This window comes from Etheostoma cragini, chromosome 5 (assembly GCF_013103735.1).
Source record: "Etheostoma cragini isolate CJK2018 chromosome 5, CSU_Ecrag_1.0, whole genome shotgun sequence".
NCBI lineage: Eukaryota > Metazoa > Chordata > Actinopteri > Perciformes > Percidae > Etheostoma > Etheostoma cragini.
The window spans coordinates 26,444,429-26,470,286 of record NC_048411.1 but is presented as its reverse complement, the minus strand read 5'-3'; the positions used below and the strand labels follow the sequence as shown (position 1 = coordinate 26,470,286).

At 38.7% G+C, this 25,858-nt stretch overlaps 1 long non-coding RNA gene across 4 annotated transcripts in view; it reads right to left on the bottom strand.

The window, feature by feature from the left end:
- The window catches only part of LOC117945449, a 76,731-nt gene that overhangs the window by 27,785 nt on the left and 23,088 nt on the right, over nucleotides 1-25,858 (bottom strand). Inside the window, exons 3-5 of one of the 4 annotated variants that reach the window (XR_004656803.1) lie at nucleotides 8,856-8,994; nucleotides 7,742-7,820; nucleotides 843-1,308 (exon numbers count right to left, since the gene is read on the bottom strand). This is a non-coding gene — a long non-coding RNA (uncharacterized LOC117945449). Of the gene's footprint in view, nucleotides 1-842; nucleotides 1,309-7,741; nucleotides 7,821-8,855; nucleotides 8,995-25,858 lie in introns of those variants that run through there. The other 3 variants (XR_004656805.1, XR_004656804.1, XR_004656802.1) reach the window with 3 other exon arrangements.

Sequence of the window (25,858 nt, the reverse complement as noted above, 5' to 3'; positions counted from 1 at the left end):
AACGAAACGTAAAGAGAGGCATCGTAGATCTGAAGTTCGTTCAGTTAAGGGAAAGGGAGGGACAATGATGAGCTTCCCTGATTTCACTGCTGAAGCAAATTAAGGTTGATGCCCCATGAAAAGGAATGTAAGAGGAGCTGCAAGGCCAATAATATTTAAAGCACCATGCAACTAAGTCATCACTTCAGGAATAAAACAGCTCTGTGGACACATGGTGAGTCTGCATGCTCCAGTAGTACGATTCAACAACTCTGAATAACAAATGACGCTGCCCTTTAAAATGACCTCTAGAGGCACATTTTTATGGGGAGGTCAGATTGGGTCTTTTACTGTTTGCTTGTTTGCAGCAACATACAAACTACAGAACAAAAAGTTGAAAAACTTTTCTGTTTTTCAGAGAGTTCTAGACAAGGTATTCACATTTTAAACTTCTAAACACCAGAAAACCACAAAATCGGCCTCTCAGATTAGTAACTCATGCCCTAAAATTACAAACAATCCCAAGGGTGGGGCGGGGGGGCTTAACTTCTATGCAATAAAGGCCGTGACTACCCTGACAATGGGTTCAAAAGCTTGATATTTTGAGCATATTTTGAAGATTGTTTTGACTAACAAACAACCCTGACCTATGAAATTAAGAAACTGGTATGGCTGACAACTTAGCAAACAGTTGTCTATAAACTCAACAAACAGACATGGAGCAACATGCGCATTACTATGGAGTTGAATGCAAGTGCTAAATTCACTCCTTGTTACTATAATTTTGGATCCATAAACTCTGGAGGGGGGGGGTTAGACACACATAGTCATTGAAATACTTATCAGTAGAGCTTTGAGGGTATAATGTGAAACATTATATTTGATAAAGCTGGTTATTATAACAGCACAGGATATCATGACAGAAACTAAATGTAATTTTCTCTCTTTTTTAAGATGATAATAAAAGATTGATTTGTAAGATAAAATAGGAAATCCTAAGAGGTGCAAAGCAAGATGGCTGAAGGTGACTCTAAGCCCGAGCTTATCGGGGGATTTGGTAAACAAGAGGCCTGGCAAGCGCAGCCCTCGGCTGTTGACAACTGGTGATGGTGACCAGGTGGGATATGTTATCCTAACAGTCTGGAACTCTTGTGAATTATTTGCTGATAGATATAAACAGCTGTTATTCTTGGTAATGGAAAGCAATTAGAAACATCTGCATACTTGGCTGTGAGCGATGCCTCCGAATGGCGGCCGTTGCTCCCAGGTGCCACTGGGAAATAATTACATCATCAGGACGGGGGCCGAGGCTGGAGGACTGCTAGTAATCTGTGAAGAGCAAGGAGAGTCCAAAGAGGGACGGACACACACACACACACACACACACACACACACACACACACACACACACACACACACACACACACACACACACACACAAAATGCATTTGTCAGACTTGTTAGGACTTTCTGTTGATTACATTTCAACCTCCAACACTTCTTTGATCCTACAAGTAGTCCTAATCCTTAAACCCAGGAATTATTCTATAAAATTAGATTTAACCAAAGTCTTAACCAAAACTTTACAGTCTTTATTGTATTCTATTTTGTCTATTCTTTAGTGGCACTCTGCTAGATATCATATTAAAGCCTTTTCTCCCATAATCATGTGCCATTCATACTACACAGTATCATCCCTATTATGGCCCAACCACCTGTGCATCAATTTCAAAGTTTTTCCTGGTAAAGGGTCACTTAGAAAATCTCTGATGTAATTTAACATAGTGACCATCTCATTAAAATATTGTTCAGTCTGAATATAAAAAAACTAATGATGTAATATGCACTTAATATTTGCAGTTAAAAACTTAGTTTACCCCAAACCTAGTATAATCTGAGCTGTTAACCTAAATGGTAAACAAACCTTCAATTTAGCTCCATCCTAAACAACAACTCTGATGCTAATTCATAGCATGTATAACACATTGCTGCATTCCAAAAAAAGAAATAAAAAAAGAAGCATCTAGAGTGTTTATGAAGGGAAATATCCTCATTCAAACATCTTTAGTGAAGAGATTGTTGTGGTTGTGAATATTTCGGTTTCCTGTATTGATTGATTGTTTCTGTACTGTGGGTTGTTTCCTGTTAGTGTATGATTCAGTGATTATTGTGTAGGTTTCTGTTCCCTGTTATTTTTGTTTACTGTTTCTTGTCCTAGTTTCCTCCTTTGTCTTGTCTAGTTGTACTTCCTGTCTTGTGTTTTCCAGTAAATATGTTCTGTTTCCTGTTTGATTTTGTCATTGGCACTAGTTTTACTTCATGTTTTTTCCCTCCTGTCTGATTGTTCTGCTCTGCCCTGATTTGTTTCACATGTTGTTTCACCTGTTCCTTGTTCGGTCATTATCTCTTGTATTTAACCTCTGTGTTCCCTTTGTCATATATTGGATTTTCTTTTTGTGTTGGTGTACTGTCAGTGTGTTTCAGTCGGTGTGCCTGTGTTTGGAATCTTTCCTGTGTTTTTTTTTGTTCTTGTGAGTTTTTCCCCAGTCTCTATGCTCATGTTTTTCAGATCCTGTTGTTATTTCATCGGGACAGGTGCAAACTGCAAACCCAATCAACATTCCTCAATGGCAAAGAACATCTGCAGCCACAGTAAATCCCACTTTTCAGCGTTTCAGTACATTCAACCATAAAGATAAGATACAACACATTCATTCAAGTTACTGTATACATTTCAGCATTGAAGATGTGGGGATTCAAAGTAGCTTTGTTAAACTGTCCTCTCACCAAATATCTGAAACTCTAACTGCATTTCACAGAAGGACAAGTACAAAAACACACTTATAAACAAACACCCACAGAAGTAGACAGCAGACATTTGTTGTGGTGATAATTAATTCTGTTTTCCAAGCAATATTAAAGATGTGTCTCGCTCTGATATTCAGCATGAGAAGTATGAATTCCCTCTAAAACATCGTAAAGTGAAACTCTTCAACCCTTATAAAACACAAAAAAATAGACAAGTTCCCTTGCCACGCCAGTTCCCTTGGCGTGGCGAATGTGTTGTTTATTTGTAGTATTCTGTCCATTGTAATTAATTTGTTGCAATCAAAGATTAATTTGCACCAGCCATTCTAACATGCTTCTGTAGAGTTAAAAAAAACAACAGTTTTGATCAATTCATCCTTTCTTCTTATTTCTACAAATTAACAGTGATGATTTGTTGATTTTACATTTATAGCCAACAGACAGTATAGAGATTAAAGAAAGTACAGAAAGATCATATAGTCAACCTATGGGAATTATAATTGGAGTATAGTATCTGCCAATTCATGTCCATGAGTTTGTGTTTAACCTATGACATCTAATAGTCACTACGAGAGCATAATTCCTCAACAGCTTCCAACAAACATATTGCTTTATGTAGGATCATTACACCTGGGATACATTTTTACATCTCTGCAAAATGTACTTTTCAGTCCCGAAGTGTACCTTTTCAGTGTAGTGTATTTTGCCCATCTTTCTTCTACGCCACTTTACTGGAAATGTCCTTTGTGATATTTGATTTGCAGTCAGTCACGCCACAGCGTGTCTTCCTCTAATTGTGTTGTGTATGGAGACGCTGACCTTCTGCCCCAGCCTCCTCCTTGCTCTAAACAATGCTGGGCCTAAGAGCCCCAACTGTGCGATGGCTCTGAATTTACCCCTACTAAAGCATGACTGTGACTCTCCACATACATAAAGGTACAGGCCCCTACTGAGCGTGCTCATCAGCTGTAAATACCAGCAGTCTGTGCTGCTGTGATGAAATGAACAGTCTGGGAGATTTGATTATGTTGTGAGGTGGCAGGTTGGGCCTGATTGTTGACGTGTGTGTCCTGTGGGCAGAAGGTCACGGGCCTGATCCGCTCTGCAGACAAAGAGTCCTGACAAGGTGTCCCTGAGCACCACACTGACCCCTAAAACTTAATAATGCTAATGTCATCACCTAATATGGCTAAAATTACAAATGCATATGATAAGGGTGCGAAAACATTTACATTCGTCTCGCAATTCAAGCTCTGCAGTTTCAAAATGGATTCATAGAATTCCCAAAATCACATGGAGAAAAAATAAATACATTTGTATGTAGTAGTATGCACATTTATATACTGTGAATAGTTTTTTTTACTAAGAATTGTTTTTGAATCAAAAAACGATTTTGAATCAAATCTTTAGGCCTAATAATAGATATCAAATCTGAATTGTGCACCCCTTGCATAAAATGACTGGATGATGATTGGAATGTCTAAATAAGCTCAGAAGATATCTAACAGCCTTTTAAAAATCACAAAAGGTAAAGGAAAAAGCTGTCCCAGTTGAAGCATGGGCCGCAGATTGGTTTGAGCAGGAGAAAATGCTGCACTTTTTACAATGGCAATATCAAGTGCAGTAAAACAAAATTATGAATAGATATCCAGTTTTAATGTGTGCCATACTTATTGGTTTGTATATCCTGAGTAGCAAAATAAGAAAATAAATTTGTACTTAAAACATTATTAGATGAATATTATAAAGTATACTCCCAACTTCTTATCTGCCTTCATACTAACAATTATAGATTGGCAGTCATTTATGTGTTTCCGATAGTTTAAGTAGATTCATAAAAAAGTATGTTTACCAGACTAAAGTGTTACTTTGGTCTGGTCATTGTTTGGCTCTCCATCTTCATGTAGCTCATTAAAACCTGGGTATACTGGGATTGGGATTGCAGATGTCCAAAATGATTCACTTTGTAGTTAGTGTGAATTGGATGCAACTGGTGGATTGACAGTTTTATTTTATTTTAAATTGTACAGTACTGTAAAACTGAACCAAAGCAGATGGACAAGCACCAATTGCTAAATCTCATCCACAAGTTTGGAAATGTTACATATCTAGTGTGTACGCAAAGCTGTTAGTAGGAAATTTCCAGTCTGTTGGAGAAATATCACTTTCTCTAAGCAAGAATAACACAGCAAAATCAGAGGGTTGGGGGGGTGTTTCCTTTTCTACTGCATAGTCTCTGCAGCAGACAGGAGCAGCTCCAACACAAAACATTATGTTTGTGCCTTTGTTTCATCGGGGTCTGTAATCCCTCGGGCAACAAACAGAAAATATCCGTCAGAACGGATGAACCTCCGGGCCGTGAGTTGCGGCTGTTGTGGCTGGATATGTTGATGCCGACTGGCGTACCTGTCACAGAAAGCTGCAAGCGTAGTTCAAAAACGAGGTGGCTGGTGTCACACGAGTCTGCTCAAAGAGCGGTTGACGAATATGAGCACAGCAGCCCAGCACACAGCGAGTCTGTATCCGTCAGCACATCCTTAACCTGACTTTTTTTTCCTACTTTGTAGTGTGTTTGGGGTTTGACTTACAGGAGGACTAAATGTGTCCTACTCTGTTTGAGTGCTAATCTACAAGATCCTGTTTGCTTTGTAATTTGCCTCCATAACGTTTTTACAAATAGCTTTTTTGGTGTTACCAATGAAAAAACGTGAGTGGCCCTGCAATAGGCAAGGCAAGGCAGCTTTATTTGTATAGCACATTTCAGCAACAGGGAAATGCAGAGTGCTCTACACAAAAACAGTTACAAAACAGTTAAAAATAAAAACAAGAATAAAAAGTTATAGTGCCGCATAAGAAATTAAACATAAAATAAATGAACAACCATTTAAAGAATGATTTTGATGACATTTGATTTAAAAGAATAGAGTAGCAGCGGATCTGCATTTTTCTGGAAGTTTGTTCCAGATATGAGGAGCATAGAAACTGAACGCTGCTTCCCCTTGTTTAGTTCTGACTCTGGGGACAGAAAGCAGACCTGTCCCAGATGACCTGAGAGGTCTGGGTGGTTGTAGTGTAGTAGAAGATCAGAAATTTATTTTGGCCCTAAACCATTTAGTGATTTATAAACTAGCAAAAGTACTTTGAAACCAGCTGCAGGAAACCAGCTTTCATCTTCAAGACCACTAAAGATGAAAGCATGGACAAGTTTTTCCAAATCCAGTCCTTTAACCCTTGATATATTTTTAAGGTGATCATAGGCTGACTTTGTAACTGTTGCAAAATGAGTGTGCCTGCAGTTGTGTCATAGCTACCGAGGATTTCTCGGTGTTAACCCATCCTACACTCCTTGACTTTTGGTGCGATAAAGTACACAAGAAAATACACTGAATGAACCCAATAGACAGCTGTCCACAGAGTAAATTATTATTGTAAACATGACGCATACTTATTTTACAGGATAGATCAACCTGTATTTAATCTGTACTCACAAAGAGTTGCTGTGGGACATCTCTGTGCTCAAGTAGCAGTGCTGTAGCCTACTTCCACCCAATATAGTCACATGTCAATACCTGCCTAGGAAATTGTTTAGTCTTAATCTACATTGGTATTTGTACTCGTGAATATACAGGCCAAAGAATTAACTAGGTTTTGTTTTTGTTATGGTTGTGTCAAATGTGTTTGCTCACCTATATAAATATAGAGGAGACGGGGAATAACCCTATTTCAAACGGTGGCATATTCCTTTAACAGTCTTTTAAACCTTAACCACTATCTTTCCTCGGTCACAGACAAATATTTCCGTTGATTCAATTATAACCATACCTTAACCATAGTTTATTTGCCAAAACCATGACCCTTTCTAACCTTAACCATGCTGTTGTTGCCATGCATGGATAATGAAGACAGAAAAACATAGTACATACTCATAGTACATATTTCTGGGGGTTGCTGAAATGTCAGTTGTCAATGTCCGTTCTTGTCTGGTGACAGGGTTGCACTGTTTAAGCCCAAAAGGTGGGCCTCCACTTGTGTAGTTTTATTTCCCATCAGTGACATTTCAGGTCAACAGATGCAATGGTTAACATACAGTGAATTGCACTGCTGCAAGCAGTGATGGGACAAATCCAGGTTAAACTGATAAAAATGGTACAGCACAATCCATATCCTGGTGTTTGTACCAGTGTGCCCTTTGGTATAGGTTAAGCTGCCTACTTCTACTGTAATACCATAGTACATGGTGAATAACATGATTCTGACATAACTCGGACGTGTGCAGTCTGTTAATCTACTCAGAGACTGTGATGTCCTCATACTACAAGTCAAGTACATGATCAGATATGCTTTTGTAAATGCTTTTTATTTAAACTGACCTGGTGGTCTGAGTTGATGAAAAACAACAATAATAATAATTGGTGTATGGACGTACAATACAGCACAGTACAGTGGATGAAACCAAAGTACTGTCCTCCTCCCAGATGGTCTGTTCAGCCTTTTAATAATGAAATCTGCTTTTGTGTTATTTAAAAAATTACAATAACCTTTCCTCTTATCCCCCGATTTACGACCCTGTACACCTGGATTTCTGTGCTGCACGTACGTCCAAAATCCCCCTGGCTCTTGATAACATATTAGGATTATATCTCGGATATGGTTCTTTGATAAATAGTTTAGATAAGCATATCTGTTTAATTTTATCCACCCGCCCTACCTCCATGCAGGATTACAGTGAAAGGGTTGCTTTTGTTGAGCGCGTGCACTGCAGTCTGCAGACAGAACATGCAAACATCTGTACAACAATTCATCAGAAAGAATTATGTATGGCAGACTGGAGGGCTCTAAGCTGTGTGTATTTCAACATCCCAGTGTCCTCAATGACTGAGGCAGATCATAAATAATGGAAGCAGAATTAATTGGTTTATGCTATGAGCATGTGTTATATATATTGATGGCATACCGTTGGTGTGCTGTTGCTCTATGCAGGACTGGACATGTATACTGCAGCTTCAATTTGATGAATGATCTCGATCTGGTGGCTGGACTTATAAGGTTTAGGTTCAGCTTATATTAATGCAGACAACACAAACAAAATAGAGGAAATTATTTAAGTACAGCTAGGAAAAAAAGTTAAACAACAACAAAAAAGCAAGTTGTCACACACAAATGGGTGAATTTGTTAACAGAACTTTTTTTCCACGTTAGGCTATGTTCCTTAGTTCAATGAGGTCTGGCTCACCGACTGTGACACATGTATTTAATATTCTTTGCAAGAAATTCCTCTGAAGCTATTGAACACACTAAAGTGGATCCTAATTTAACAACTAAAACAATTGCATGGCCAGACCAAGTCTTTTTGGGTCCTAAGTAGAATTAAGTCCTCTCGCAGTCTTCTGAACACAGTTTCAGGCATTCCAGAGGAAACTGTAAATCATTGCTGCACAGTTGACATTAACTTTATCCTAATATATAATATTATAGCTATTGAGGGATGCAACCCTACCACCAGACCTTTTAAGAACTTTAAAAACTCAAATACATTAGTGGTTTCTGAAAGGTGCCACAAGAAACAAGCACAATTTTCAAATAATTATTTACCAAAATGTTTTTTCTCAAATGTCATGTCATGTTTTTCAAATAACTGGTGGCACTGGTTCAGATCTGGGGTTGTATATCCATGTATCTGACTGTTTTCTGAAAGGTATTGGTTAATCTTTACACTTCTACTGAAAACGCACCACTTTCTGTGAGCCAGAGAAGTTTCCCCAGGAAAGCTGTACATGATTTACATTATTTTAAATTTCCATATTTTTAAACAGGCAATGATTAAGTTCCTGGGGGCTTTTAGCATTAGTGATTGACAACAGCAAAATGACATTTAAATTAAACTATGGCTTGTGTATTGACTAATGCTATTACCTTTAAACACCAGTGTTTAATTTTGAAGAAAAAAAAAAGTGTAAGACTTTTAAATTATGCATGCTGCATTTGACCATGAGGTCTAAATTTTCTAGGCCAAACACCCTGCTCTCTGTGGGTCGTGACCCCCCCCCACCCTCTGCTTTGTTTTTTACCTTACGTGCTGGGGTAAATACCCCAGCACCTGCATGTTGTACTGATTTCACCCAGCCCCGGCAGATGGTCCTCACCCTTCACTGAACACCCACTCTGGCACCTGGGACGCTGGGGGAATCCTTCCGTGCTCTTGCCACTCTGTCAGAGAGCACATGCACATATTATAAACACAGATGCAATGGCATGTGTGCAGGCATGCGCGTCCGCAAGCATCCACATAAATGCAACGACAAGTGGGCACGGAGACGCAAACAGGCAAGCGCTTCTCGTTTCCCCATATAAACACAAATTCATTGACATGTGGAAAAAAGGTTTGAATAAAAACAAAGAGCTTTAAGATAAATGTACTGAGCAGCTTTACAAACTCATGCGTACAGTACACAGAAACCACATCTTCAGTAATTGGGGGAAAAGTGGATTTGAATTTAAAAATATTTAAAGACTGTTTTAACTTTGTGTCCATATATTTTTGAACTGGTTAAACAGGTAATAGAAATCCCAGCCTGTGTGCCCCATTACTTGATTCTGCTGTCTTTCACTAATATGTATCTTGGTCTTAGTTCACCCACTATGAAACATAACTCAGTTTATCCCATTGTATGTGTGTATATTTCAATACAATACATAGCCAAAAACATGCAAACACCCAAACATTGCACCCATGTGTCATTGTTGAATATCTCATTTCAAATCTGTCCATAGCCTCCACTCTTCTGGCTGCAGGATTTGCTCCCAATCAGCCACAACAGCATTAGTAAGGTCGGCCACTGGTTTGTTTATGAACCTGGCTTTGTTCCTGGCACCACTGTCCTGCTGAAACAGGAAAGGGAAAAATAGAAACATCTGCCACAAATTTTGAAGCACACTATTATGTTAAATATCATTGTACATTGTAGCATTACAATTGCACTTCACTGAAGCTAAGTGGCCCAAAGCAAGAAAATGGCCTTAGACCAAAAAGATCAAAAGGTGTGTGGAAAGAAGAGCCCAGTTCATACTTCTGACCATATAATTAGTACTTACTATGCCTTAATTATATCATGGGGTTGTGTTTTTAAAAACGTTCTCTAAATTCTAGCATCTGGCCAATACTGAAATTAATAATGATCAGAAATCCTTCCCTCACTTATAAGTTATTTTTTTTTTTAATTTCTTCATTTTAGTTTTATTCTGTCTGATGTTATTTTTTTTTCTTACCACATTATGTTAATATATTAAATGACTTCACTGTTTTGGAACAGTGCTTTATAAATCAAATTAATTATTATAGATTTTATTATTATTATACATTTTTACTGTAAAATCATATATGACACATACACCACTTTGGGTTCTGACAACAGAGAAGTTAAAAACACACACGTACAGCTCGAGAGTGCAGGCTGTTTAAGATATACTGCTGTTGTCCCCTCACAATGAATCACAGAATAAACAAGCAGTTGTACTCAGATTTGTTGTGATGAGGAGGAGCTGTTTCTTCCTTGAGCTTAATGTGAAAACATGACCCACAATCACATGACTGCGTGCATGGACGGACGCAACCACAGGCATACTGGATAGACAAATACACGCCTTATGGCGACTGTTGTTGCACTTCTCTCTGATTTAATTAAAGAAGCCTTCTGTACTAGCAGTGCAGCACAAAGGAATGTTAATGATGGAATGAATGGCTGCTGTTTACCACATTGAGTGCCACACCAGCCGCACGCCATCCAAGAAGTATCCCTGGGCGGAATTACAGACCGGGCTGATCTACTTCATATGGACACAGACTTCACTTTTCATATCTGCACTTTCAAAGTGAGCAGCAGCAAAATCCTTTTGTTTTTAGCGTTAATTAAAATCCCCACCACGCTAATGCGATGCATCATTCAGACTGTTGAGATGGATTTAACAAGCAGGATATAGATTTTGTCAAAGCTTTCGTTTTTCTAGGATTCAGGTTATCATTGCTGTTACTCACCTGACACTTCTTTCTGAAGGAACAGTGCAACTATCTTAAAATATTTTTAAAAGTCAAGGGAAGACTATCGCATCATTAATCACAGATTTGAAAAGAAACAGCAAGACAGGTTTAGCGTCAGCCTAACCGAGGCACTATTTTTGTAATAAGACAAAGGGTCTTGACCAGTATCTTAAAGATTCTAAAGTTGCTCAGTGAGCGTGCTTCATGTGCAGGTCTAACTGGTGGTTACCCAAAACAACCTTTTCTGTGCAGCTTTGCAGAACTGCACATGCATCTTAGCATCAGTATAATTTCAGCTTTAGTCAAACAGTAGATCATTATTTACATTCAGAACAAGTAATCCTACATTTCAAATAAAATGTAAGTTTAAATCATGCTACATAGAGATTATTCCGATAAGTCTTCCAAACTAAACGACAAAATTGGTAATTTGTAAATTCCTTTAAAAATGACCCGTCTGAGCGAATAGCAAATAATAATCTTTAACATAAACAAAACTGGAGCCTAAATTTATTTAACAGGTTGGTATTGGGGATTTACCAACATAAATATATAATTAGAGTAACCAAAGAAGCCCGGAAGTGTTTCTTCCAAACTTACATTGCTGTTAAACAGTTCAGCCATTTTACATCTAATGAAGCTAAGCGTAAATTCTTTCAAGAAGATTTCATTAACTTCAATCACCTCCTAAAACAATTCAGCTGGTTAGAGGCGTTCACTTTCAGTAAACCAACCAGAATTGGCCACAAAATGTATGATCAAATCACAGCATTACATCCCTGCTTTACAGCGCCCGTATTATGCTCATTTTCAGGTTCAGAATTCTATTTTGAGGTTGTACCAGAATAAGATAACATGGTTTAATTTTCCAAAAACACCAAATTTTTGTTGTACTGCACATTACTGCAGATCTTCTTTTCACCCTGTTTGTTTAGGTCTCTGTTTTAGCTACAGAGTGAGACATCTCACTTCTATACCCCTCTATACCTCACTCAGAACAGCATGGATGTTTTTTTTTTCAAGTTTGTATGAGTGTGGAAGCGCCAGAGACACAAAATAACACCCCAAATCCAAGAAAAGGTGATTTTATTTTCATAATATGGGCACTTTAAATCGGTTTCTCTCTCTACTGCGTTAACTGTTGTTTCAGACAAAGCGTGCAACCCTCCACCTCCAGGCCCCATCACCCGTGGCACCCTGGGTCTTACTCCAGCAGAACACTCCATTCTTCTGTTTAGTTATGGAACCTTTGCCACCACCACCAGTGTCCAGACTCCATCGGGGGGATATGTCTTGTTTTGCTACCCCTTTAAAAATCATTTTATAATGATGGAGTCTAATCTTTTCATATGCATGTGTACAATAAATATTTGCATATCTGCAAGAAAGTCTCTCCTGATCTGGTAAGTGCATTTACCCTTGGCCTGTCTGGGATATTTACACACAAAGTGATGCAGAACTTCACTTCAGTACAGGTACCATTTTTGTTTAACCTTTCGGGATATTAATGAAACTTCCCACAATGTTTATTCAAGAACTTAAATGACTCAGAAGCAATAAATCACACCCACGTGTCCAAAGCCCCCAGACACAGTCAAGGGAACTGGGTAGTAAATCACTGGAAGAAAAGGTAATGTGGCCTTATACTTCAAAGTTTAATCGCCACGCAAAGAATCACTCTATCCTCGCAGACGGCAGAGTCAAAGATACTTTGAGGTCCAGACCTTCACTCTTGTCCCACATTAATCACACCTGGGCGTTTTTAATTTTCTGATTGTTGATCTCTCTGCTGCTCAAGATATCACTGGACAAGTTTTTTTTTTATGTTTACATACAATTACCAAAGCAGCTGTTACACATGGAGCTTTTGTAGCACTACAGTGTTAAAAAAAAGGGTACTATTAAAGTGTAACATGCCCTGCACGGGATAGGTGGTATGTATGTTCCACTTTAATTCGTAAAGGGAACTTTTAAGAACGTTCAGTGTTGGAGACTCTTGCATCTAATGCTCTTTTATCATTCACTTCTGGATCTTCTCTCTCCAACCGTTCTAGACTTTAAAATCAACAACGTGTCTCAACCTCACGGTGCCTTTGCACTATTTCACATTTATTTGTTTATATAACAGGGGTAGCGCACAGGTCCTTAGCAGTACAAGAGTTAGCTATAAGCTAATTTTCATCTGTAGACCCTGCAGGATACAGAAAACCTCTGTACTCACTCCACTATAACAAACTGTATCTAGCAACCTCTTTAATGATTTCATAAATAATTAAAAATGACCCCTTTGAAACTGACGCAACCCCAAAAACAGACTTAACACCGATGGCTCATTCATGTTTAATCAATAAGGCAATGAATTCATTCACTAAATCCTGATTAAAATGATTTTTTTTTTGCATTTAGCTCATACTAATCAAAATTTTGCAAAGCTGCTATCTTAATGTTTTTTAAAGTGATTGTTGCTAATGATAATTATCTGTGTATCCATGTGTTTGCTAAAAACTGTTTTATACCATACTGATCTATCATATAATCCCATCCTTAGAATCAGCTCAAGACATCTGTAGTATTAACATAAAAATCCTTCCTCATGCAGCTTTAAATACTACTCTGACTACAGCATATGGCCCAAGTATTATGCATCTGTGACAATATACCAGCATTTCCATAATCTGACAGTAACCTTATTTCTATTCAGGGTAAAAAGATAATGGATAATATGCGTATGCTATACAAATTGTAAATATGCTCTCAGTGTGTCACAGCCATTTCTTTACTTGTTTCTCATACTGGATACTGTTTTCCTCTGTGTTCACGATTGGATATTTTGTGGTTAATATTTCTTTGTCGCAATAGCACAGATTGTGGTTTTTGTACTTTTAAATTCAATATAACAACATGATCGTCATTGACTTTTTACCTTCTGGGAGTTCATTTTTTAAATATTTTCTGTGCAATATCGATCAAATGTGGAATTTAGATTGGATCATCCGTTTCATCAGGCACCCAATCATTATGATTCTTCTTTGTCTGGAAGGTACTGCAGTGAAGGAAGTTGACTTGTATGCTGTGAGAGAATGTACAGATTTCTGGAAATGTCTAGAAAAGTACATTTAAGTGCATCACATATTCATTCAAAACCAAGACATGATCTGATTTGGGGTATGACTCCTAACTGGTTTTACAATTTGATGTGATAGGATTATCCTGTCAACGGTTAAACCAATTCATTATCACAATGCATCCCCTCCTCAATATTATATATTGTTACACATGGTTTTAACGGACAAATTAAGATATGAACTTCCCTTTATATTATCTGCTCTTACAAACAACACTTCCTGAATGTAGCAGACAAAAAGAACAAAGGCAAAAACAAAAAAAGCACTGACTGGAAAATCAACAAGCAACATCAGTAGACAATTGTCTCTCACTGCATTGATGCAGAATTGTCCAGGTCCGCATCTCGATGCATCTATGCAATGATTAATTTCAACACCCCTAATGATGATGATGCATTAAAAAAAATCTTTAACCCCATAACAACTGAACAACATTTATAATCACACACTCTCGTTCTGTCTAAGGCTCTGGCTGCTACATCTGTTTTTATCTTTTAAACTACCTATTAAAACATGTTTTTATAGACTTGTCTTTTATGTGATGGCATTTGTTAAAAAGATTTATTTTGACTTCCCTTTTTATGACTCTGCTCTGTTTATACATTTCCCATTGTTAATTTTATGTTTTTGAATCAGTATTATGGCCACCCTTCTTCATATTATCATTACTATTACAAATTGTTTCATGTGAACTGGCTACAGATGGGAGCCGGGACATTGAGTGAAAACAAACGATAGCACGACAAGCATTAGATTAGTGGATAATATCTCAAAGCACACGTTAATTTCACACTAACATTTTCTGTTGCCTTACACATGACTTAGTGAGTCAAGAGTTGGAAACTACTCAGTGAAATTTTCTCACATCTCTGCATGCTTGTACAGTCCATGCCTTTTGAAAGTTTCTCTGCACCCTAAAGATTAACCAAAGACATCTGTGTCAAAAGTGATGATGATGGTGATGCAGTTCAGGAGGGACAGATTAAAACCCTAAACTATTGACCCATAACTAAAGTGATGTTTTAGCTCATAATCTGTTCATCTAAAAGTAAGTGAAACCCGCTTTGTTGGATTTTGACCGTCAGCAGACAATAGGGAGGATCATTTTAACATGGCTCCATGCTGAGCAGTTGGGAGGGGGGAAGAGACCAATATTCACCAAATTGTAGCTATGAGCCTTGGCGTGTTTTACTGCACTTCCACTACAATAAACTCATTTCAAATCTAAAAAAATGCTGGGTAGCATCTTCAACATGCTCTTGAGGTTTTCCAATTCATTGTGTCTGGCAACACGATTGTTCCGATACAGTGATGCAAGAGAAAGCAGGATGCACTTGGGATCCAGGCAATTTTATTACACCGAGTCAAGCTGTTTCAGTTCAGGATCCAGGCCTTTGTGGAAACATGGCACAAACAACATTATGTGTTATAGCAACTTCGCGCCGGGCCTTGTGATATGTCCATCTGCCGTGACTAGTGTTGCAGACCGTGCTGATGTCCCTGCCTCCTTACCTGTGTTCCCTCGCCTCCTCGCACTGAAGCCCCCCAGGTTGCACGACCGCTCAGCCATAGTCGCCCTCAGGGCAAACCACTTTTTTTGTTCAAAAAAAGGAGGATTTCCTCTGTGCTAGTTTTTACTGGCAAGGTTTAGCCTCCAGTGTGCTTTATGGCTGCAATCTAGCAGGATGGTTATATCGGTATTTAAAACTTTTTCTACAGTACACACTGTGTCCAATCTGCATTGTGCATGATAGGGCATGTAGATCCAGATGGGGCTATTGTAGTAATCCAACCTTGGTGGATTCTTTTTAGTACTGAAGGATTTTTATTCTAAGACTTGGCAAACAGAAGGTGGACAAAAACTTTTAGAGAAATTAAAAATGTTATAGTTCTGTAATTGTTTAAATTTATATATTTTTAAACTTTGATGTTTTTTTTCGCCCTAAAAATTAAGATACAGATATTTTACAAAACATGTGCTTCATACTATGGCATGATTCCAACTTCAAAGAAAAATGATCCATGGCGCTTCTTGCAAAACGCACACAAGAACAATTCTACATCAGATGTCAAATAATGATCCAAAATCCAACCAGCAGAATGCACCAACTGCCCAAAACCGAGCAGATGACAAGCTGTTGTCAAAAAACACTGCAGATCTTCAGCTCATCACCTTCCTGCTATACTTTGATCTGATTTCACTTTGTTCCCCAAGATTACAACACCAAAGACTATACAGAGCATATTGCCACACTTTACTAGAGGTGGTAACCAGATGACTGATCTTTAAATCCAAAAAAAACAAAACAAGCCAATGCTTAATTCTTATCATGCATTTATTATATAAGTATTTTTTTGAGATGGCAGGGTAGGTGGGTTGATGTGAATGAGTTTTTAGGGACAGGCTGCAGCGTCTTTCAGGCTAAGCTCATACGGAGACGTATTAGGACACACTTTCATTTTGTGGCTTATACTTTCTTGGAGAGGGATGGACAGACATTTCTGGGCAGATGATATTTTGAAAAATAAATACACAAACACATGTCATTGAGTGTAACGGGGGTCAGGGGTGGGGAGCAGGATGGTAGGGGGAGCAGTGAGTGGGGGTTCCCGAAGAGCCTTAAGCTATCTGCAGAAAGCTGATTATGCTAAAGTAGAGGATTCGATTCAACTAGACACGTTTATGTCTGTATTAATCAAGGAGAAGAAGAATAAAATTAAAATCTCAGATGCAGCCTCTGTTCTATGATCACTTGGTACATAATCAGATATGGTACATCAGAGGGAGAGCATTATCTACAGTATGGTGGCACACAGTGATGAGAGCAATAGGGGCTGTTCTGGCTGAGTGAATACAATAGTATTTTGATATTACTGTTGGGACTGTTTTATGGATTTAGTGGTGTTCTTGATCCATGCAGCCATGCATTAAAAATTCAGGCCATCCTTTTTAATTTGACAAAAGATGAACCAAATTAGTATAACAAGAAATCTTAAATGTTACCAGATCTTTTTTTCGTACTCTCTGAATACTGAAATGAGAGCCGTAATCTGCTAATAATTCCTTTTGGGGATGGAGACAAAGAGCTGCAATAAAGCTGCAATAAAGCTGTAAATTGCGCAGAAGAGAGACTATAGTGGCACGTCTTTATCATTTCACCACTACTGTAATTAGTCTCTACAATTCATGCTGTTTATCAATCTAACAATTAAGTGCTAACTGTTAGCTTCAGTGCACTATTTTACACTTTCCATTCTCATAGTAAGAAAGTAGACAACTTTCATGTTATAGGTTTAGTTTTGAAAAGTTTAGTAACTGCACATCAGGTCAAGCAGCAGTATATTCAGAAACAGTGAGTAGCTTCTGTAGATATATAGCTGTAGTATATTTTTGGAATATTGTAAATTAACTTGGATATTGGTACCTGGGGTAGATCTCCATAGTTTAAATAGTTGCTTACATTATGTTATAGTATCTTTCCACACAGTTTTTGTCCTCTGCAGCAAGGAGAGGCAACTGAGAAGATGGTTGATTGTGAATTGTTGAAGTATCTCATTTATTTGAATCAGCCTTTGCAAAACTGGGGAAAAGCACACGCTGATTCCTGTGATCCTTGATTACAACATGGTGTGAAATGCGTCACTGCCGGTGAAACAGACCATAATTATGTAAGCACATGAATGGACTTTATTGGCATTGTCATCCAGGACAGGTGCAACCCCATAAGCCATAACAAGCTAATCTACATTTCACAGTATGAAAGTCTCAGCACCGGCTAATGTGTCGGCTTGTTTGTACTACAAAAACTGTGAAACATTCTACCTATAATATTATTTACCACATACATTTTACACTAAACATAACTGCTATGCTCAACATGCATATAAAAGTGTTACTATGAAGCCCTTTTCTCTCAGCTTATAGCTCAAGTGTTCTTGGACCACCTCATCTTTAACACCAAAGAAGCGTTAACACTCTGAAAGGATTACTGTCAGAAACTATTTAAAAGATAATCATCAGTTTCTTAATATTATTTGAATACATCAGAAAAAAGGTTAGAGGTTACCCCCCCTCAGGTTAACCCCCCGCAAGTTAGAGGTCACTCCCCTCCATCCAGACAGGTAACAACCACTGTCTTCCTCTACCCAACTTTGACTCTAATGTATCTCCAATGTCATCAATGGATAAAGCTCATTTCTGCTTTATGTTGGAGAAAGAGAGGCACATTTCATTTGCTGCTGTAATGACATAAACATCAATCTGTCTGAACTGCTGCTTAAATGACTGTGTAACCTTTACAGCACTGTTAAAGAAAGATGTATAATTTCTGCATAAAAAAAGAGAAGCTGGGGTAATAAAAGAGTCTTGCTGATGCACTTTCACTTTACTGGACTTGCAATTCAGTCTTTTTATTCCCAGCCAGTCAAAAAGTCGCACCCCAAGAGTCACTTTGTAAAATACTCACTGATATTTCCTGCTTTTAAACATGCACATTAAGAATTCACTGAATTTTAACAGATTTAAAAATTGCTGGGAACAACAACAGATTGAGAGCCATTAAAAGTAGAATAAAGCCTTTATTACCCACTGACTCTCCCCACATAATGGAAATATTTTACAATGCCTCCAATTTATGAACCTGTATCTACTATAAATTATATTATGCAAGAAACACTATCACGACTAGTGGCATTAACTGCCTTATAGTTAATAGGTTTCCAGAGGGAAGGATTGACGTGCTATATGTTGCCTGGAACAAAATTCAATCTGCCGCCATGTTTAATGCCACATTTTTTATTATCTTGCAAGCATATGTTGGAATGGCTACAGATGATGAAGCTAGCTGCTGGGCAAAGTGATCATCAGTGCTGTTTTTTTCTTTTCTTTTTTAAAGCCCTCTTATTAACAGGATCCGGCAAATTGTTTGTGACCTTTGTCAAGGTTTTGCTGGAAACACAGAGGCTAGCACCAGACGCTGTGCTAGCCCGCGGCATGTGTGAATATGCAAAGCTCCCCTAGTTTTTTTCCCCTCTTTCCTCTTTTTTTTTACGTGCAAGGTTTCAAAATGAAAATGTGAAATTGTTTGGAAACCTTTTGCCTTGCAGGGCCTTCATGGAGAGAAGCCACATAGAGCTGAGAACTGCAAAAATGTTTGATGCCGCTTCCTTAGTTGAGCATATGCCACATTCTGTTTTAAGGAGGCTGTGTTTGTGTGGTGGCCTTTTTCACAGAGCTGCAACTCTGGCCATGGGGAGGAAGGGCTGGTCAGGGACAGCAGCTGTCCAGCCCTCTGTGAACATTATGACATGCATGACCTGACCAAAGACTCAAGGTAAGCAAAAACATACCAACAATTCTGCTCTTTTCCGATTTTACCTCATGCTACTGTAATGTGCATTAAAATCTCCATGTCATTTATGTTCTTACTCTAGAAATGACACTCCAGGAGGAACATGTGGTTCAAAGGGGTCAAAGTGAAATGTAAAACCAGTTAAACATACAGTACTAAGGAGTGAAGCGGCTTAAAGGAGAGATCAAGAGAAAAGGCGGCAGCTCATGAAGGAAGGAGCAAGGAGGCGAAAGGAGGAGGGTGAAGGAAGGAGGGACAGGGGGGGCAGGTGGTAGGCATGGGCAGGGGTATGCTAGTGCATCTGCCTGTGGCGATGGTATTGACGGACATATTTCCCACAGCTCCGTGTCACGGCGGGATCATCGCACATGATTACAGGGGGGATCAGCATGATCGGCTGTCGCTGATTTCACTGACATCTGTCGGTGAGGTGATACAAGCTGTGACAAGGATTGCCCCAGACATGAAATCTTGAGCGGCTGTTGAGCCACTGTGGCCGAGCTACAACAATAAAAGCACCTACATGTAATGTTTACCTTCGGAATAAAATGAGAAAAACAATTCTTTGTCTGCCTGCACAAGTCTCCAAACTTGGAAAAGCCTCCTTATTCAGTGTGACTTTGCCGCATACTAGAGAAAATAACATTGACAAATATGCACATTATTTAGTTTCATTGTTTTGTGCAAGACAAACTGGCTGGAAATTCTGAATTCCTAAGATTTTACAATGTATAATTTCTTGACTTAGCAAAGTTAAGTAGTCAGAGACAGTAAATCAAATTAATTTTTTTAACAATTGAACTTGAAATATGTCAAAAGAAACAAAAATGAGTTTGAACATGGAATTAGTTGCCAAGAATAAAAAAAAGATTACTTCAAATGTCAGCATTTATCTTCCAAACCCCAAAAGTACTAAATACGAAAACTAAAAACTAGTAAAATTATGGTTGAGTGTGAAAAACGATTCAAATGAACAAAACTGTAATCAAGGTCCTCTCATTATCTTTTCCAGAGCTTTATACAACTTCTTTTGATCATCGGCAGATGGAGTTTGCTCAATTTTAATGAAGGTGGCTCACAGTTGTCATCACATGGTTTATACACATATGATCTGGTGGTCTGATGACAACTAAGCCATCTCATGACAACTGAGCAATCCAATAACAAACATCATAGGATCAGTTGAAAGCTCCAGAAAAATCTAGCAACTTTATTGGCCTCATCTATTTGACAAAAAAAGTAATGGTTGTTCCAAAAAAAAAAATGTGTCATTGTTCTGCCAATGAAAACACACAAAAGTTTTAGGTCTCCTTTATCAAATACAATGAAAACTTTCTTTCGGTTGGTAGAATTATCTGTAAATAATAGTTGTCAGGTTTATTTTTCTTGTTAGAAAAAGTAAGAAGGTGTCCCTGAAAGGACACACATCACAGTATGTAAAAAAAAAAAAAAAGAACTTCACCAGTGAGAGTGAAAGAAAGCAGCGAAAGCAATTCTCACATAATCCACTGATTGAGCGTCCTTTACTAAAACCAATACAGTATCTGTCCAGCTTCATAGATGGATTACTTCTCCCAGGGTAAGTAATTGCATGTTTCATAACAATGACATTCGGATTAAGGAATTCATTATGGGGTTGAAGCGGAGCACAGCTTGTATACAATTACATTTAATTCCAAACCAAGAGATAAAAATCATGTCTTCAATATGGAGCGATGGGACTGCTTTGATGTGATCCTCAACACAGCTTAATACTTTGGGCGGCTGTGGCTCAGTGGTAGAGTGGTTGCCTGCCAATCGGAAGGTTTGTGGTTCGATCCCCGCCCCTGCAGTCATTGTCGAAGTGTCCTTGGGCAAGGCACTGAACCCCAAGTTGCCCCCGGTGCTGCGCATCGGAGTGTGAATGTGTGTGAATGTTTATCTGATGAGCAGGTGGCACCTTGTACGGCAGCCCCGGCCATAGTGTATGAATGTGTGTGAATGGTGAATGTTCCCTGTAGATGTAAAAGCGCTTTGAGCAGTTGTTAAGACTGGAAAAGCGCTATATAAATACAGCACATTTACATTTACATTTACTTTCTTTATTTCATCTTGGAGATTTGAGGGGAATTCTTAAACATATGGCTTAAATTGTTGGTAGTGGCTCTGTGGCAAGTCATCTAAGGCGGAAGCCTGAGCCTTTTCTTATTTTTTGACGCAAGCTCCATCTTTGATTAAATGTCAGACTTCCACTGTCACATATGCTGGAAGAAAATCCTTTTTTCCCCTCGAGGATCCTTATTTGGCTTTTCCAAGAAAAAGAGCTCTAACCTGACCATGATGAAGACATCAAACATAATGCTGCCATTCTTGTAATGAAATCATCTTGGGAGGTTGCATTCCACAAACCAACTGACAGAAAAGCTTTTATTTCTGATTTATTTAAAAAAAATGTGCTGCGGTGCATGCATTTCTACCTTACTGTAATTACAACATTTACATGTTTGTGTACAAAAGGGTTTTGTTGTGACATTTAATGTCCCATCATTGTCTTAAGAAGCTTTTCCATCCTGAGAAGAAAACTTGTAGAAGGAAATATTTGAAGGTACTGAATTTCAACCTATCTCCAGCTTCAATCTACAAATCTGGCAAAGCTTATTTCATGTAATAAAATGACGGCTCAAAAGGAGCACTAACGTCACAGGTCTTATGTTGACAACGTGGACGCAGATACAGGAAACTCCGAAAGCAGCCATAATATTTACCTAGTAAGCTAACTAGGCTACCGCTGGTGCGCTAACGTTAGCAAACATAGGCATAGCGTTAGCTAGCTGTCTAAACTTGTAAAAAGCCAAACAATATCCCCACCTGAACTGTGTTTTACTTTCCCTCCAATATTATCAACATAATAAAGACAGCTGGACTCGGTCGAGACCAAAAGCCATAATTGGCAAGACCAGTGGCCGAGTCCAAGACAAGTCCGAGTCCAAATACTACTGAGTCCGAGACAAGTCCGAGTCCATGGAAAAATGGTCTCGAGTCCAAGTCAGGACTCGAGTACTACAGCCCTGATTAAAACATCAAATAATTGCCTTATTGGGATAAATTAAATTTAGAAGTAATGCAGAATTTGTAAATTGTTATTGTATAATATATGTATTATATCTGCAGCACTGACCACATTCTGCCGCGTCTACAAATTGTGGAATTACAATTTACAAATTAATCTCTCCATTCAACGGCTCATTTGAACAAATAATGAACGAAGATTTAATCAGCATACATGGTTTAACAACAAACAAAGAGCTAAACGGCAAGTACAAATGTCACCATAGCCAAGAATAGTTGTTGAGAAGAGAAATACATTTATACGATTCAAGAAATTTGGGAATAAACACATTTATTAAACAGGTCTAAAGTCTTATAATAGTTGTTTGAGATTTTGATTTCAGCTTGGTGAGAAATGCAAAGCTAACTGTGAAGCTGAAGGCTTGTTTGGGGTTGTTTATTGCATATATGACCAGTCATTTACATGAATAATGTCACCACGCTTTGCCACCAGAAGTGTTTATGACAGATTAGAGGCCAGCATCCAACTGCATTTTCATTCCAGTTATTTTTGTTTTAATGCATGTGTGAATCAATTAATTCTGTCATAAAAGGCCACCATAAACTGTGTGCAGAAGTTAATGAGTCCGGCATTACCACATCATTACACCAGCTGGCATAATGGAGCATGTGTTGTTTGTCATAATATATGCTGCCATGCTTAACAGTCATAAATTGTTTGGACTGGTAAGTTGTGTTTTTTGTTTAATGACAAAGACAAAATGCATGTACACTGAGATTACCATACTAACAGCAGGTTCGTACTTACATGTGTATACACAGGTGACTTTACAGCTGATGGGATTCATCAGAGCATTTTAGGATTCCAAACACAGCACTTGATATTTGTAGAGTTATTTAAAAAGCTCAGAAGGGGCTTTTGCGAGATGCACTACTTTAATTATTATTTTTCTAAGCACCCAATAGCATGTCTTCCACATAGGGAGTCCATTTTCTCAACAAATAGAATTTCAATTTGGAAATTACTCTTCAGGGGTTCAATTGTGGTGCTTTGTAAGTGGATTTCACCTCTTGATTCTAATTCTATTCAAATTGCAGTCCTTTGTATTCATCCTAAGATGACAGTGTGTCCACCGTGGATATTTACATCAAAGTTCTGTGCGGTATGTCCCTCAATCATGGACTTTAATGAATCAGTGTAGGCAAGTTGGTAACTTAACTTTAGCTCAATGTAAAACATAAAATGTTTAGCATTGGTATTAAATAATTACTTTAATCAAGTGACTCTGATGTGAAATTGTCTCTTGTATTGCTGAATGTATTGCTGATAATTAACCACCAACTTTTTACCTAGCTTTGGAGTGGTTTAGTCTAATGGCTCTCATCAGTGCTCCAAAAGGAGACAGTCAGACAAGCTGACTGTACGTTAACTGCTTGGCATCCAATTGGCAAAGTTAGTGACAAACTGGTGTGGAAAATGGAACCTTTAAGCACTAACAAGCCAGATATTTTTTTTTCAGAAGTTGGCGGAGATCAAATCAGAGCTAAAGGGACTTTAAGAAACTTACGTTTCATTCTATTGATCAGGTGGAAAGATGCACGACTTGATGAGCAGGTCCTGTGTTATTCTGAGTCTGATTAAGGGTCATTGGTCAACAGCTGCGGCACTGCCTGGGCTTAAAAAACCATCAAGCCCCTCATACTCTGCAATTGATTAGCTATCAGTGCTTACCTAGGTACTGTGCATGTGCGAACAAAAGTGAAGTGACTCTAAAATGTCGCTAAAACGGAGAGCTCAACACACAGGGTGAAAAGAGGAGCTGCAGCAATGTGGAGTACATCAAAAAAACTTAAACCACATAAACATATTCTGGTACAAACTCTAAATACAACTATCAACCTGAAAAGGATCATAATATGATCACTTTAAGTTAGGAATGCAAGCAAAAGAACTGTGTAACCAGTACAAAAAAAGTCAAACTTTGAGTATTAATCTCACATGTAAAGACAATAAGACTGAACCCACAGAGGAAATTCTCCAAAGTTCAAACAAATCTCCTCAGACATGCCTGGTGTAAATGCATCCTAACTGTGAACTGTTAATCCTGGGTGGTGCGGATAACCAGCATTTCCAGCTCACTAACAATTTGCTCGGCCGACCTTCCCACCATAAAGGTTGGTTAAAAATGCATCACAGTGAGTACCACTCATGCAGCACATGTTTCATTCAATCACAAGCCGCACAAAATGTGCCTCCATCCATCGTCTCATAAACAGTCTGCAGCACAGCAAGGGGAAGGAGCCTGGCCTGTCTCAAGGTCACCGGGCCCTTCACCACTGTGGCATGATGGGTAGCTCCTGCCCGTGCACGGCAGCCAGCCAGCCAGGAACTGCCTACGTTTGCCTGGCCAGCCTTACCTTGACTGAAAGAATGGAGGAAGGCACCGGCGCCCCCCTGCCGCTCGGTAACTGGTACCAAATGGTGCCTCCCCTCTGGGGTCCTGACCTGCGAGCAGGCAGAGTCCCAGGACACCTCCGAGCCGAGCTGGAGGATCGTCAGACAGCTGTCTTCTGTCAGTGGGCCTGTGGACCTTGAATATCATCTTTCTCTGCACACACACAGTCCTTTAGCAGGAGCCTTGGTGTAAAACCAGGGATGTACAAGACTACAAAAAATATCAGCACCGATATTTTGGGTTACAGTCACAATGTAAGTGACATGCTGGGATCAAGAAATATGGGAAATAAACACAAACTCAGAATGATGTAGGAAGGCCTACTGTACACTGTGAACAAGGCTATTAGGTGTGACTTAAGGGGCACAATGTTAAAATTATGCATTAGCACAAAAAGGGTTAATGCATCTGGTCTCAGGAGTACAATATCTAAAAAGGGCCGGGAACTGAATTGAAAAAAAAAAAAAAAAATGAGCCACTGAATTGTCTATTTAAAAGATCAAGCAAATTGTTTCTGTCCAAGAGCAAACATGCGCAGTTGACTTTCCCTACTTAAATAAAAGGTTAAAAACATCACATTGAGCTCTATGATTCCAGGTAATCTCTTTAAATCTGTCTGTACGGTGAATGTGAAAAGCTTTTGTGAAACAATAATAAATCCTCTTTTAATTCTCTTGAGTCAAGTCTCAGATCGTTTTTAAATAAATTATACAGAAGATATAGACAGTCAAACTATTTCCTGTTCTATTACCTCTGAAGCCAGCAAGGCTCTGAGGAACAATGTTATATGGATCTTGATGGGGAGAAGCTGCATAATTAATTTGTATATTCTAGCATGACAGATGTTTGATTTTGGCCGTAAAAGTAATTAATAAGAGAGTGGAGGGAGAGGCAGATTGCTGGAAGATTATTTATGAAGACTCCTCACGGAGCACATTGCAGTTGGGGGGGTGAGAGGCTGTGTGTGTGTGTGTGTGTGTGTTACGACCTGGCCCGTTGTTAAAGATGGGCGTAACATAAACAAGGATGAATGTGGGTTAACCAAAGACAGAGGGC